This window comes from Symphalangus syndactylus, chromosome 1, assembly GCF_028878055.3.
Source record: "Symphalangus syndactylus isolate Jambi chromosome 1, NHGRI_mSymSyn1-v2.1_pri, whole genome shotgun sequence".
In the NCBI taxonomy this organism is placed as follows: Eukaryota; Metazoa; Chordata; class Mammalia; order Primates; family Hylobatidae; genus Symphalangus; species Symphalangus syndactylus.
In genome coordinates, this window is record NC_072423.2 from 151,059,564 (window position 1) to 151,074,169 (window position 14,606).

At 40.8% G+C, this 14,606-nt stretch overlaps 1 protein-coding gene across 12 annotated transcripts in view; it reads right to left on the reverse strand.

Moving 5' to 3' along the window:
- MSRA (methionine sulfoxide reductase A) overlaps nt 1-14,606 on the reverse strand; it is a 376,185-nt gene that overhangs the window by 312,969 nt on the left and 48,610 nt on the right. The window contains exon 1 of one of the 12 annotated variants that reach the window (XM_063613589.1): nt 14,432-14,460. The exons of the other annotated variants lie outside the window; for them this stretch is intronic. The gene's annotated coding sequence lies outside the window, so the exon portion shown is untranslated. Of the gene's footprint in view, nt 1-14,431; nt 14,461-14,606 lie in introns of those variants that run through there. 12 annotated transcript variants of the gene reach the window in all.

A 14,606-nucleotide genomic window follows, 5' to 3' on the forward strand; every position in this document is an offset into this window, starting at 1 on the left:
AGCTGAGATTACAGGCATGTGCCACCACGCCCAATTTTGTATTTTTAGTAGAGACGGGGCTTCTCCATGTTGGTCAGGCTGGTCTCAAACTCCTAACCTCAGGTGATCCGCCTGCGTCAGCCTCCCAAAGTGCTGAGATTACAGGCATGAGCCAGGGCGCCCAGCCAAAACTCCATCATTTGTAAAATCTATGATACCCAGTGTGTCGGCAGACCCTGCTCCGTGCTCCTGCAGCATCCCAGGTGTCTATCGATGGGATGTATGTTATCATACGACATCCAAGTGATTTGTCTACTTATCTAGGTGGCTACCAGCCTACAACAATCTGTAGAAGCCTCAAGGGTAAGGACCACCTCTTTGTTCTCCGTACCGCAGAGCATAGCACGGCATTCAGCACACAGGAGGTGCTCAAGGATTGCTTATCAAATTAATTACTTTTTACTCAATACATGAAAAGAATGAACTATGTGATGCATTAGTACTATAGTCCAGGGGGTGTCCAATCTTTGGGCTTCCCTGAGCCATATTGGAAGAAGAACTATCTTGGGCCACATATAAAATATACTAACGATAGCTAATGAGCTTAAAATTTTAAAAAATCAATGTTTTAAGAAAGTTTATGAGTATGTCTTAGGATGCACTCAATGCCATCCTGGGCCACATGTGGCCCATGGGTTGGACAAGCTTGCCATAATCTAACTTGAGTTTTAGGGTCATTGGTTGCAAGGATGGTGCTTTCCTCTGACATGTAGCTTGAAGCCATGCACCATGAGGGCAGACCACCAGGCTACCATTTCAGCAGCTGCAAGTCAGAGCAGTGGTTCCAGCCACGATCTCACACCTCCGCCCCCTCGAGCCACCATGGGTGAATGAGGTGGGAGGTGAAGGGGACAGCAACTATTCTGGCCCTATGGTCCCCACCACAACCTGGTTTTATTCAAAAATTAGTATCGTGTATTAAAAATGGATACTATTTACCTTTTGGGTGTTTTCTATTTATTAATTAATTCATTAAATAGTTGTTGACTGTGGACTGTGTCCTGTTCTAACTGTTCTAAACGCTGGGGATACAGCAGTGACTAAGATAACGTCCTTGCCCTGCAGGACCAGTGTACCCTCCTCAAATTCATCACGCAGATCCGTGGGCCCTCCTTAATCATGAATGGAAATCTCTTGTCTGCCCAGACTAGACAAACACAGCTCATGGCATCAATCTTTTAGAAAGCTCCACTGGTTCTGACCACTCTCTCCATCAAATCCTGTCTTAGAGTCACTGCATTGTTCCCTAGGGCTGCGTGGCAACAAATTACCACAAATCTGGGGCTTAGACACAGAAATTGATTTTCTCGTAGTTCTGGAGGCCAGAAGTCCAAACACCAAGGTGCTGGAGGGGCCCTGCTCCCTTTGAAGATGCTAGGAAAGGATCTTTCCTTGCCTCCTCCAGCTTCTAGTGGCCCCTGCAATTCTTGCTACTCCTGGCTGTGGCTGCATCACTGCCAGCTCTGTCCAAGTCTTCAATGGCCTCTTCACTGTGAGGCTGGTTTCTCTTCCATTCCACAAAATCTAACCCCCATGACCGCAGTTTCTCTTCTAGGGTTCTACAAATAGATTTTTCTTCACAAATATTTAACTTCAAATTTATTGTCCTGTCAGATGTGAGACAGGGATATAACTTTACATTTTTGACATAGTAAGCCTGTTGCCCAACGCCATTTACGAAATTATCCTTTCACTTCTGACAAGGCAATGTCATCTTTATAATACATGTTCATGTTAACCTGGGACTTCTCTTTTGTTCCAGCAATCCACTGGTTTATTCCATTGCTAAAACTACACTGTTTAATAACTAATTTTATAGTATGTTTTAATATCTGGTAAATAAGTCCCTATCATTGTTACTGGTTTTCCCCCAAATATATCTTGAGCGTTTTCATGCATTTAAACATTCCAGTTGAACTTAATCATCATTTTAGCAAATCCTTCAAAAATTTTTCATTGGGATTTCTGCTGGAATTTTATTACATTTACGTGTGAGATTTTCAGAGAACTGACATTTTTACAATATTGACTCTTTCATTAATTTAAGGGTTCCTTTCTTCCCTTTAGTAAATGTTTGTGGTTTGCTTTCCTTGGTCCTGCAAATTTCTTTAATTCAATCCCTGACCCGTCACTTCAATTATCCACTTGCCACCATCCTCAACTACATAAGACCTCTCTTTTTCCACAGAGCCTTCTAGCAAAATCCCAACTGTGGATCAATCTAAGTGAATCTTCAATATGCACACAATTGGAATGAGATACCACTTCATACCCACTAGCATGGCTGTATTTAAAAAAAAAAAAAGAACAATAACAAGTTTTGGCAAGGATGTAGAGAAATTGGAATGCTCATACATTACTGGTGGCAATGTAAAATGATGCAGCTATTATGAAAAACATTTTGGACATTCTTCAATAAGTTAAACATAGGTTGCCAAATGGCCCAAAAATTCCACTCTTACGTCTGGCCCCCAGATAACTTAAAACATATATTCACACAAGAACTTATCCACCAATGTTCACAACAAATTATTTAGCATTATTCGAGATGGCCAAATAGTAAAAAGAACCCACATGTCCATCAACTGATGATGGATCAACAAAATGTCAAAATATGGTATGTCAATAAAATGGATTATTATTCAGCCATAAAAAGGAATGAAATACTGATACATGCTGCAACGCAGATGAACCCTGAAAACATCATACTAAGCAAAAGAAGCCAGATGCCAATGACCAGAACCACCTATTATACGATTCTATTTATGTGAAAGGTCCAGAATAGACAAATCCATAGACAAAAAGTGAACTAGTAATTGCCAAGGGCAGGGGGAAGAGGAGAATGAGGAGTGAGTGCTAAACAGTACGGAGTTTCTTTTGGAGCTGATAAAAATGTTCTGTAATTAGACAGTGGTGATGGCCACACAATTTTGTGAATATACTAATAACCACTAAATTGTATAATTATAAAATGGAGAACTCTACAGTATGTGAATTTTATCTCACTAAACAATAAATAATCTTTAAAAAAAAACATGCATATACCTGGGATGCTTAAGGATTCAATGGAGAATCTCCTGAACTCACAGATTGGTGTCATCATAAATTAAGTCTTCCACCTTTAACTGGGTATCCAACAAGCCTCCCACATTTCCCAGTCTGCTCTGTCTCATTCTCTTTCTTAATGGCCAGTACCCATTTTATTACCTACTTTATTAAAGTCTCCAGGCCCACCACTTTTCACTGTCAACAATAGCATCATTCAAAGAAAACTTCCCCAACATCCCATCACCAAACCTATGAATGTCAGTTCTGCACAATCCCCTCCTCCTACCCTCCCATTACAGGAAAGAGCTGTTTCCCCTCCTCTTTCAGGCTAACCCCTGTGCCCTTTATCCCAGTCTGCCATAGATCCTCCCTTCCCCCCTCTTCTAGATCTCCCAAATCAACCTTTTGCTCAGCATTTAAACACACACCTCAAAAGAAAAAAAAAAAAAAGACCTGTCTTCATCAAAGCCATGCCTCTCCAGCCCAGTCCAGGCTCCACCCTCAGCTTCCTCCCAAAGCGGCAGCCTATAAGGGCCATAACCTGTCTTCACCTCCTCTCTTCCAGCACATTCACTCAACAAATTATTTAGTGAGCACCCACAGGGGGAAGACACAGTTCTCTACCCTGAGGATAAAACTGTGAACAAGACTGGCAAGCCCTACCCTCTTGGAGGATACCTGAGAGGTAATGGGGGTGCAGACAGAGAATATGCAAGCAGCCAACAGAGGTCACTGCAGGGGTGACACTGTTATGGACCGGCAGGGGTAAGGAGCCATGTTAAACGGGGTGGTTAGGAATGACCTCTCCTGAAAAGGAGACAACTGAGCCCAGACCCCCTGAGTCAAAGGAGGCAGCCATAGAGGTTAAGGGGTGAGCGATCTTCAGACAAGGAATGGCTGCAGCAATGGGCCTTGAAGCCACCATGAGCTTGGCAAGTTTGAGGAAGAGAAAAACTTCTCCAACTCCACCCCTGCAGGGCTCAGAAAGCCATGGCTATCATGTTCCCATAGCTCTCTGTGTTTTTCTCTGTCATGGAATTTATATTACTACATTAGAGTTGCATATTTAATTGAATGTCTTCCCTAATATAAGTTTTCAAGACAGGGAGCTTAGCACATAACAGGTGCTCAAGAAATATCCTTTCATGAGTATTCCAGGTAATCACAGTATCTGACCATAATGGCTCGCCTTTTTCCAGTATTTGTATCTCATTTCTTTATATTGTTTAATGGCATTAGCTACAATTTCCAAAACAAGGTTGAAGAACTGTGATTGTGGCAGGCATTTTTAACTGGCCATGACTTTAGTAAGAATGTTAACAGCTTTTCCTAGAAAATCTCTATTATGTGAGAGAGGTAGCCTTCTATATCTCATTTACCAACAGCTTTTATTTATTTTTTTAAAAAGGTAGCTGTTGAATCAAATCAAATGGCTTTTGCGTATCTATCAAGATGGTCAGTCTCTTTTCTAATGAATTAATAGGCTGTATTACACTACTAGCTTTCGTAAGAACTATTCTTTTGTTTCTGGAATAAACCCTACTCGATTGTGGTGAGTTGTTCTTTTAAAATAAGGAGACAGCGCAGGACTGTGGATAAAAGCTGGGACTTGTGTGTCAGAGCTGACTACAAAATTAGAGAACAAAGACATTATCTATTAGGATTAACAAATGGAATTAAAAACTGAGTCAAAAAAAAAAAAAACTTGTGTCTTAAAAAGAAAAATAAAGAAGACAAACTTCTGTTAAATACATCTGACCAAGAGTAGCCACAAAAACCCAACATTAGGAATAAGCGGCTATGACCTCGGCTGCTGCAAGGACCAGCTGGTACCCACTTGAGTGTCACTGTCCTCCTCCGTTAATGACACAATGTAAGCCTCACAGGGTGCTTGTGTGAGACCTACATGAGACGGCGTGTGTGACCATCTCACAGCACATAGCATAGTACCAGCTACCCAGGTGAACCAAAAGAAGTTCTCTGTAAAAACCGATATTCAATCTGCTAATATTTCCTTTAGGCTTTTGACTGCTCTTGTCATGCGATAGTAGCCCAATAACATGAACAAGGACATTTCCATTCCTTCTATTTTCTGAAAGATCTCAAAATACCTAGGCATTCATATATTTTGCCTTTAAAACCTCTTGGAAATAAGTATGTTAACACTATGTAAGAAAAAATCCCCAAAAAAGCCTGTCTGATGGTCCCTCCCTATGATAATTCCCTTACTGCAGGAGTGGAGAAGGGAGAAGATCAACAAATCATAAATGGAGTTAACCTGGGAATCTATTTTATCTGCCTCGAGAACATAGCATTCTATTGTTTTGGCTTTTACAAACAAGACAAGAATAAGTGGCCCCGAGAGAGAGAAAACGCAGTGGTGTAGCATCTCAATGAGGGAAGGGGCAAGGGTGGAGGTTTGACTGAATGGAATGATTTATGTTCACAGACCACATAAGTGCTCTAGAGGCCCGAACTTATCATCCAGCACCCTGTTTGACACCATTCTCCACATATTCATGGACTGCCATCACCCAGCCATGTAGTGGGGACCAAGAAATGACCAAAGCCAGGTCCAAATGATCAAAGTTGATCCACTCCGTCCCTAGATACCACGGAAACCCTTTTGTCCCACTGGGAGACGAAGATGCTACACTTGGTCAAATCAAGCACACAGGAAGTTCTCACACTTGCTTGACCTCCAACTAGGTCAGTAATGGTTCCACACTTGTCAGACAGAACCTAGATAAAAATGTGACTTTCCTTTTTGCATGCCACTCCACAATAAAGAAATTGCTAGACTGGAGATGGTTTGGAGAAAAACCATATAACTGAACCATGTCCTGTCTGATTGGTGGAATACAGAAGGGTCATTTTTCAAATATGTGAAAGGCTGCCACGTGTCGGAATTAGATTTTGTGCTGTATGACCCCAATAGGTTAAAGGAGAATCCACAGATGAAAGTAATGGATAGAAAGATCGCAGCACCACAACTCAATAGAATAACTTACCAAAGACAGCACAGGTCAGCCAGCCTGGGAGAAAGTGCGATCACTACTGTGAAACTCAAGACATTTGACACAGATCCTGCCAAGGAGATGAAGGATCAGAGAAGTGATTTTCTAGGTAATATTTAACTTATCCTCCAAATATGAGTCTGTGAAAAAGTACAGAAAACAATGAGAGAAAATCTTCAAAGGCACTTGCCAGACAATGACACAAATAGGAAGTGGTGGTCTTGTTTGCACTGTTTCTCTTAACTTAAATCATGCACCCAACTTCCAGCCAGCAGTGAGGCTGACTCAGTGGAATCTCCTTTGGCCCCGACAACCATGATACGCATCTTAGGGCGTAACAAAACGGGAGAGAGGCTGGAGAACAAGCCACAAATCTGGATAATCCACACTCTTGAAAATATCCAGAAATAATAAAGAATGGGGCAGAATAAAACCACCCAAGAAAACCTGCTCCGGTTATATGAGCAAAACATCCACTGAAATAGGCCAAACCTTTCTTGTTTCAAACCCAGCTTCACAAAGATATTAATTAAATAAATGTGATGGTGTTAGTGTGGACAAAGAATCCAGAAGATTGAGCCTCGTGGAAGTCTGTGTCAGAACGCTGGGCAGAGGCTCAGTGAATGTCTGTGTCGGGCATGAATTGTGGCTGCAATCAGAGTGGCCTCCCATCTGAGAGCCAAGGACGGACTGAAATCTGGGATCCAGGGAACAAGCGATGATATAGCCTACTACGGGTGAACTTACTAATTATAACGAATCTTTACATGCGTGGAAACCAAAAACTGTGGCAACTGATCTTTCACAGACTAGCGGTGTTAAAACCCAGAGCGTGAGGCCATATTCAGACTGGTTTTGGACCAGTGCGTGGTATCACTTGATCACTATCCTAGACAGTTCAACAAACCGTGAAAAAAGACATTAAATCACCATCATGAAATGAATTACTTCATCTCCTCATTAAAATGCTTCATCATAAAAACTGAACTAATATCAGAGATAAAGTTTCTTCAAAAACAGTGTGATACAGTTTGAAAACACTTAAATTCCAATGCTAAAAATACATCATAAGAAAAAAGACTGGGCACAGTGGTGCACACCTATAATTCCAGCACTTTGGGAGGCCAAGATGGGTGAATCACTTGAGTTCAGGAATTCGAGACCAGCCTGGGCAGCATGGTAAAACCCTGTCTCTACCAGAAATACAAATAATTAGCTGAGTGTGGTAGGTGCGTGCCTGTTGTCCCAGCTAATTCGGAGGCTGAGGAGGGAGGATCGTTTCAGCCCGGGAGATGGAGGTTGCAGTGAGCCAAGACTGCACCTCTGCACTCCAGCCTGGGTGACAGAGTAAGACCCCATCTCAAAAAAAAAAAAAAAAAAAAAAAAAAAACAGGAAAAAAAGAAAGTATTTGCGCTCTTTAGCATCTTGGTACTCCAAATATTGATTTAAATCACATTAAAATTAAGCACTAGGTAAAAAAGGGTTAAAACAGATTTAGCATACGATGTCAAATATGGTTCCTGTGCCAAAGTGCTTTTTTTAAAGGCAGGCACTATATGCATTTTATCTCCTGGACTTGATTTGTGTTTCGCTATGCTCAACAATTTTAATGCCAAGAGGAAGAAACTAAGTGAGAAAGGGAATGCGCTGGCCTGAACCTAGAGATTTGATCTAATTGAACTGAAAAACTTAAAACCCTTCTCCATCTGTTCAGTGCACCTGCTGATGGAGCACTAGCCCAGGTAGGGAGGAAATCCATCAGAGGCCAGTTATAAATAGACTTTTATTTCATCTGCTAAGAGCTTGGCAGCTGAGGTGGCAGGGCTGCCTACACTGGCAGCCAGGCAGAAGCTCTGGGCTGCTTTTATGTTGAGGTGAAAGGAGTGGAGAGACAGAACTCAAAAAAAAAAATTTCCCAACAACTCATTTGACAACCAACCACCAGTCATTAGTTTGTTTAAAACGTGCCAGGCATTTCTGATAAGTGCTGGAGACCTGCAAAGATCCATCACACCCCCTCGTGAGGACTGCCCAGAATCTAATGGGAAACAGCCTCGCCAATTGCTCACAGGCTAAAGTTTCTACGTGCAAACTTCCTCGGGGCGTTTACAAAATCAATCAAGAGTAGAGGGCATGAATAACATGATAGTACCTTAACTTTCTAAGGATGGCGTCAATGTAAACTCTAAATACACCAAAATATAAATCAAGAAAAAGAAGTCTTTGTGGAAGACAGAAACCAGCAGTTTTAATCCACAGACTATCACAAGGACTGTAACCGGCAGGTGACATTCAGGCTCCTCCTTCTAGGTGCAAGTCAGTGAGATTCACTCCTTTTCACATCCCATCAGCCACTAGGGTGGTACCTCCCACCTAGTGAGGGCTCAACAAACAGGAGTTAACGCGAATGAATCAACAGCCAGGGAAATCATGAAAGGATCTTGCCCTGGGAGTGAAAATGGAACCAATGGCTATCTCCAGACAGGCCTCATGTGAATGTTTGCAACTGAGACTTAAGAACAAATGTCATAGATTATATGTCCAAATAGGACCACTGAGAATGGGAGTGTAGAGGAGACAAAAATTATATTTCTCTCACTTGCAGAAGCCTGGGCTCAGGGAGGCCTTCCCGATACCCTTCAGGAACGTTAAGTATATTATTGAGAAGACAATGACCCCTATATTCTGTCACCACCAAGGACAACAAGAGAAATGGGAGTGATTGGTGGCAAGGGACAGCTAGGTTAAATATGAGGAAGAATTTCCTGACAGCAAAGGCTATTAAACAGTGTAAAGGCAAACTAAAGGAGGTTAGGGATGCTCTCTCTGGAGGTCTTTGAAAAAGTAGAATCACTTAGCAATATCCGGGGATAATTTAGGTACAGTTCTGCCCACTCCTCTGGCCTTTTTCAGTGCTCTAATTCATCCCCTGGCCCGGACAAGACAGGCTCACCATGGTAAACTACTGTCACACTCTGTTCCATAATGAGCTCTCAGAAAGAGAATAAGCATTAAGAAAATGGCAAAAGCTCTCTTGGAAGTAAAACTCATTTTTCTTTATTTAAACAGCATGTTGGGTTTTTGTGGTTTTCTTTTGCTTCTTTTTCCTTTTTTAAAAATGCTTACATCCAGAAATAGCTAAACAAAACTCAACTACGCTGATCTGTTATTGCAAAGAATTAGAAGGAATCCAGGTGGAAGATGAAATAGGAATGTTCTGAGTCAGAGATGCACAGAATATCTCATTATGTACCTCTTTTCTAGGCACTGAGTACGAGCACCACAGGGACTGCTGCCCAGAGATTCTAGCACCTGCTTCTCAGGAGGTCAAAAAAGGAGATTGTCATTGGTTTGGTTACAAGGACGCAAACTAAATGACCTCTAAGACACTAAAACTCTACAGTGTTTATTTTTCAGAGCGCTATACTCAGTGTTACATTTAAAAAAACACTCATGAAACTCTCATATTCTGAGAGATCCATGTTCTCTAAAAAATGTGAATTTTGATTCCCCCTGAGTTGCAGAGGGACAAGAAGGTGAGGAAAAGCAGGATCCTTTCTCCTCTCCTAACAGTCACTGTGCTTGGCCACATTTACTGGTCTGTAGTCCTTCACCACTGTACCATCAACTGGGTGATGGCAGGGGTTATCTGTGTTCTATCCATGATGTGGCCTCATTACTCAGCACTGAGGGACTCAGAGACTAAATGAATAATGGGCTGACAGCTGCATGGATGGATGGATGGGGTAGATGGTTGGGTAGGTGGGTGGGAGGGTGGATGGATGGGATAGGTGGATGGGTAGGTGGGTAGAGGGGTAGGTGGGTGGAGGAGAGGGGTAGGTGGGTGGGTAGTTAGGTGGGTAGGTGTGTGGAGGGGAGGAGTAGGTGGGTGGGGAGTTAGGTGGGTGGGTGTGTGAGTGGGTAGGTAGGTGGGTGGGTGGTGGACAGAAGGACTGACCTAAGGACACAGTCCCAAGGGTGTATGGAGGGGCTACTATAAAAGCAGCAACTTGCTATTCTCCTGGTGGTCCCATGACAGAGTGAACAAATGTGAAATCGTGAGAAGCACAACAAATCTGGAAGCAGAGGACTTGATTTAAGCTCTAGCATTGCTACTAAGAAGGCCAAGCACTTCACTTCTCTGGGCCTCTATTTCCTCACCTGAAACGTGTGTGGTGTGTGTGTCTGCCAGGCTCTCTCACAGAGTTGCACTGACTTAGATAACCTAGAGGAAACAGGGTTTGTAATTAAACAACAGTCATTATTTTCATACACTCTTTATTGAAGTTTTCCTTAAAACTTTTAAACAGTAGAGGAATGGTGCAGAGATGGTGACTGCAGCCAAATGCTGATTCCAGCAAAGAATTCTTAAGTGGAGAAAGAAGGAAATATCAAAGCTAGCCAATGAGAGGACACTTCACTGGTTCCTATATGCTGAAGGGAGGCTCACTCCCTGCAGTAAATGGCAAACAAGTATAATAAGGCCTACTGTAATTGACTGAGCAAAGCGTATGGCCACTGTCCTTAAGAAAGGCAAGTCTGTGAGATCCAGACCTCAAGGTCTGACTTCCACGTTTGGGTTTACAAGCCCACTCTTCCATCAGCTGTTAATAGCTGCCTAGAACCTCACCTACGACTGTGGCAAACCATCAGCAGACGTGCAGTGGTGCCAAATGTTTGAACAACCAAGGAGGGTTCCTATAGGATTGTGGAGAGAGCATCCTTTCCCATTCCAATTTTAAAACAGATGTATACTTACTAAAGCAGTTTCATATACATGGTGACTAGCAGGGAAAGAGGGAGCGCTGCCTAAAATACTCCACAGCCGCCTGGTCCTCCTGGTTTCTGTATCTTCTGTGTGTTCTTTTGTTTTGCAAAGTGATTTGGGAGATTAGGTGGGTTTTGTTTAGACGGGACAGCATGAGCAAAGTCGGTGAATAAGTGCTACTTGATTGCACAACAAAGGATACACAAGGAGCCTCAGCCACAACTCAATCCACTTGCCCCAACAGTGTGCATTTCTCAATTAAGTTATTTTGTTAGCAAGACTACCGGTTAGGAGAAGCAGAAAGTGCTTACTGCACCGAGATTATTCACTGTATAGAAAGCACTATAATCAGATCAACAGAACATTCTTTCTAAGGGCCCTAGAACTCCTATTTGGTAACGTTGCAGATGCAATGGGAATGTGCCTATATTATCGGTGTGCTATAGCAGTCCCCACAAATAAGAGAGTAAAATTCCACAATAGTCTTTAATTCAATGATTGATGCCTGGGAACTAAGAATCTGCCTCAGATTTCAAGTTGACCAAAAGTTTACATGGAAAATAAGAAACTTTTTCCTCTAGATATTAATTAAGGAGATAAAATTCTGACGCATTCTAAGAAATTAGTCCCATCAGCCCTCTCTGCCTCATCAGAAAGCATGGATTGTAAGCATGTATTATCACTAAAATCACTTCTGAAAATGAAAAATGAAAACATTCCCATTTTTCAAGCATATTCCATAGTTCATTTCCAAAGTTGCCATAAGGAAAATAAAATAAAAAAAAAAGATTGAGAAGGTATTTTCAATCAGCATAACAAAAGATTAGTTAATATGCTACAAATTAGTAAGAATAAAACAACTCAAAGGAATACTGTGCAAAGGATATGAATAGAGAATGCACAGAAAAGGAAATCTAAATTGCCAATATAAAGAGATATCCAATCTCACTAAGCAATCAGCTATACCAATAAAAATAACAGCAAAATATTTCTTGCCCATGAGATTGACAAGAATTTTAAAGTCTGGTACTACCAACTGTTGGTGAAGATACAATGAGACAAGAACATTGATCCTCTAGCACAGGAATGGGTACTGTAAAGCAAAAATAAAATTCTAAGCCCCCCTCAACTATCTGAATGGACCTCTTCTCTTGGTCAAGGGCATTCCAAAGTCAACCTGAAAAACCAGTTCAGGCTATGATGTGAAGGGGGGTTGGACTTACTTCATTATATCCTTATCCCTTTTGGAATTCAGGAAAAGCAGGCCAGCGTTAATATCAACACAGACCTTAAGTCTGATAAGAAACATTTACAATCTATTCTTTCTGAAACCTGCTACCAGGAGACTTCATCTGCATAAAACCTTGGTCTCCCCTTATCATAACCCAGACATTCCTTCTTATTGAGGATAATTCTTTCAACCAGTTGCCAATCAAAATTTTTATATCTACCTATGGCCTAGAAGCCCCTGATTCATGTTGTCCTGCCCTTCCAGATCAAACCAGCATACATCTTACATGTATTGATTGATGTGTTTTATGTCTCCCTAAAAGGTATAAAACCAAGCTGTACCCCAACCACCCTATGCACATGTCAGGACCTCCTGAGGCTGTGTCACAGATGCATCCTTAACCTTGGCAAAATAAACTTTCTAAATTGATTGAGACCCGTCTCAGACACTTTTGGGTTCACAGTACAAATACTTGGGAGGATGGTGTGGCATTACTGAGTAAAGTTGAAATATTTAGAAACTGGGCTCCATTTCTAAGTCCTCCCCTAGAGATCACCCAGATGTGTAGGAGGGTCATGACAGCATGGTAGCACAAGGCAGATCTCTACAGGCCTATCCACAGAAGAATGGCTACGCTAAAATGAGACACTCTACAGCCTTAAACCTGCATGAGCAATAGAGATAATGCTCAGAAATATCTAATTTCATTTGCAAAAGGATAGCAACAGTATAAAATGTTTTATCTAAGTTTTTAAACATGTAAAATATATTGTTTATGGCTACATGTATATGCGGTAATTCCACAAAAATGCACATGAAAGTGTTCTACCCCAATTTCAGAAGTGAGAGAATAAGGCTTTAGTTATATCCTTTTTTTTTTTTTTTTTTTTAACATCTGAGGAAAATAAATATGACATTTGTCACTTCTGGATAATGGGTATATGTCTATTCATTCTATTTTATTTAATACTTTGCTATATGTTTGAAGGTCTTCCATATTTAAACAATTTTAAAGCATTTTAAATATATACATATATAACACAGTCTATTGGAATGCACAGTTGAAAAGCATACAGAATTAGGTACACTATCTTTATCCATCACCCTCATGTGTCTGGAGAAACTAAACTAGATAATTATCTCCCATGTTTGTGATACCTATCAGCTAAATTGCTTTCAGGCACATTATCTCATTTAATATTCTGAACAACCCTTTGATATAGGTATTATGACAGCCACTTCACTTATAGGAAAAGTCAACCTTTAGAATTTTGGAGATTTTCCCAAGATTATCCAGATAGTAAGTGATGCAAAACTGGGATCTCACACTGTCAGTGCTACAGCACAGATGACCAGTAAGAATCCTGACAATATATTATTCCAAAGTTATATGCATCATCTTTAAGATCTGTGTTACTGACCTGAAGCTACAGGTTTGAATTCACAAATGAAATTGAATACTTTATCACTGACATTTTTAAAGTCTTCAGTCAAATCTGTTTCTTCTGACTATTTTTAATATACCGACCTCTTCTAAAAATAAGTTGCAAAAGTCTGATAAAACCTCGCACGTTAATAACAAAGAAAAAAAAATGGAAATCTTACCCAGGTAGGGTATTCTCTCCTTTTAAAAATAAATTTTCTAAATTAATAAAGTAGAAACTATAATGTCATCTCTTATATTCTTTTATTCAATGTGCTACTGGTAAACACATACTAATCTCTTGGTAGCTAGTGATTAAAGAAGGCTCAGTCCCTAATTTGAGAATGTAACTATCATTAAACAAGTTATCAAAAACACACGTAGCACCAACAACATAAGCTAAATTTAAGGAATACACAGCTCAGACACTGTCCAGGTTACTGCACCAAGTACAAAACTAACAATAAAAATAACAGTATCAACTATGGGTAGCCTGAATTTCACCCTCACCTAGCAATAAGGTACCCTCCTACTCCCCCACCTCGCAGAAATGAGAGAGTGCCCCCCTTTCCCCTACTAGCACAGTGTCGGAGAAGGTTTGTTAACACAGAAGGCTTAAATAAAATCCAGTCTCATAGCATAGTACCCAACATGCGTGGATATAATCAAAATCATTTATCATACCAAGAACCAGGAAAACCTCAATTTAAATGAGAAAAGACAGTCAAGAGATGCCAACATTGAGATGGCACAGATGTTGGAATTATCTGACAAGGATTTGAAAGTAGCCATTATAAACATGTTTCCACAAACAACTAAAAATGGGCAGGAAACAAATTTTAAAAACAGAAAGTCTCAGTAAAGACATAGCAGATAAAATACAATAACTGAAATTAAAACTCACCCTGTGAGCTGAACAGCAGAATGAAGATGACAGGAAAGAATAGGTGAATCTAAAGGTAAGAACAATACAAATTACCCAATCTGAACAGTAAAGAGAAAACAGACTCAAAGAATAATCCATATCAAGCAGTGGTAGAACTATAACAAAGTTTTAACATTCACATCCTCCAAGTCTT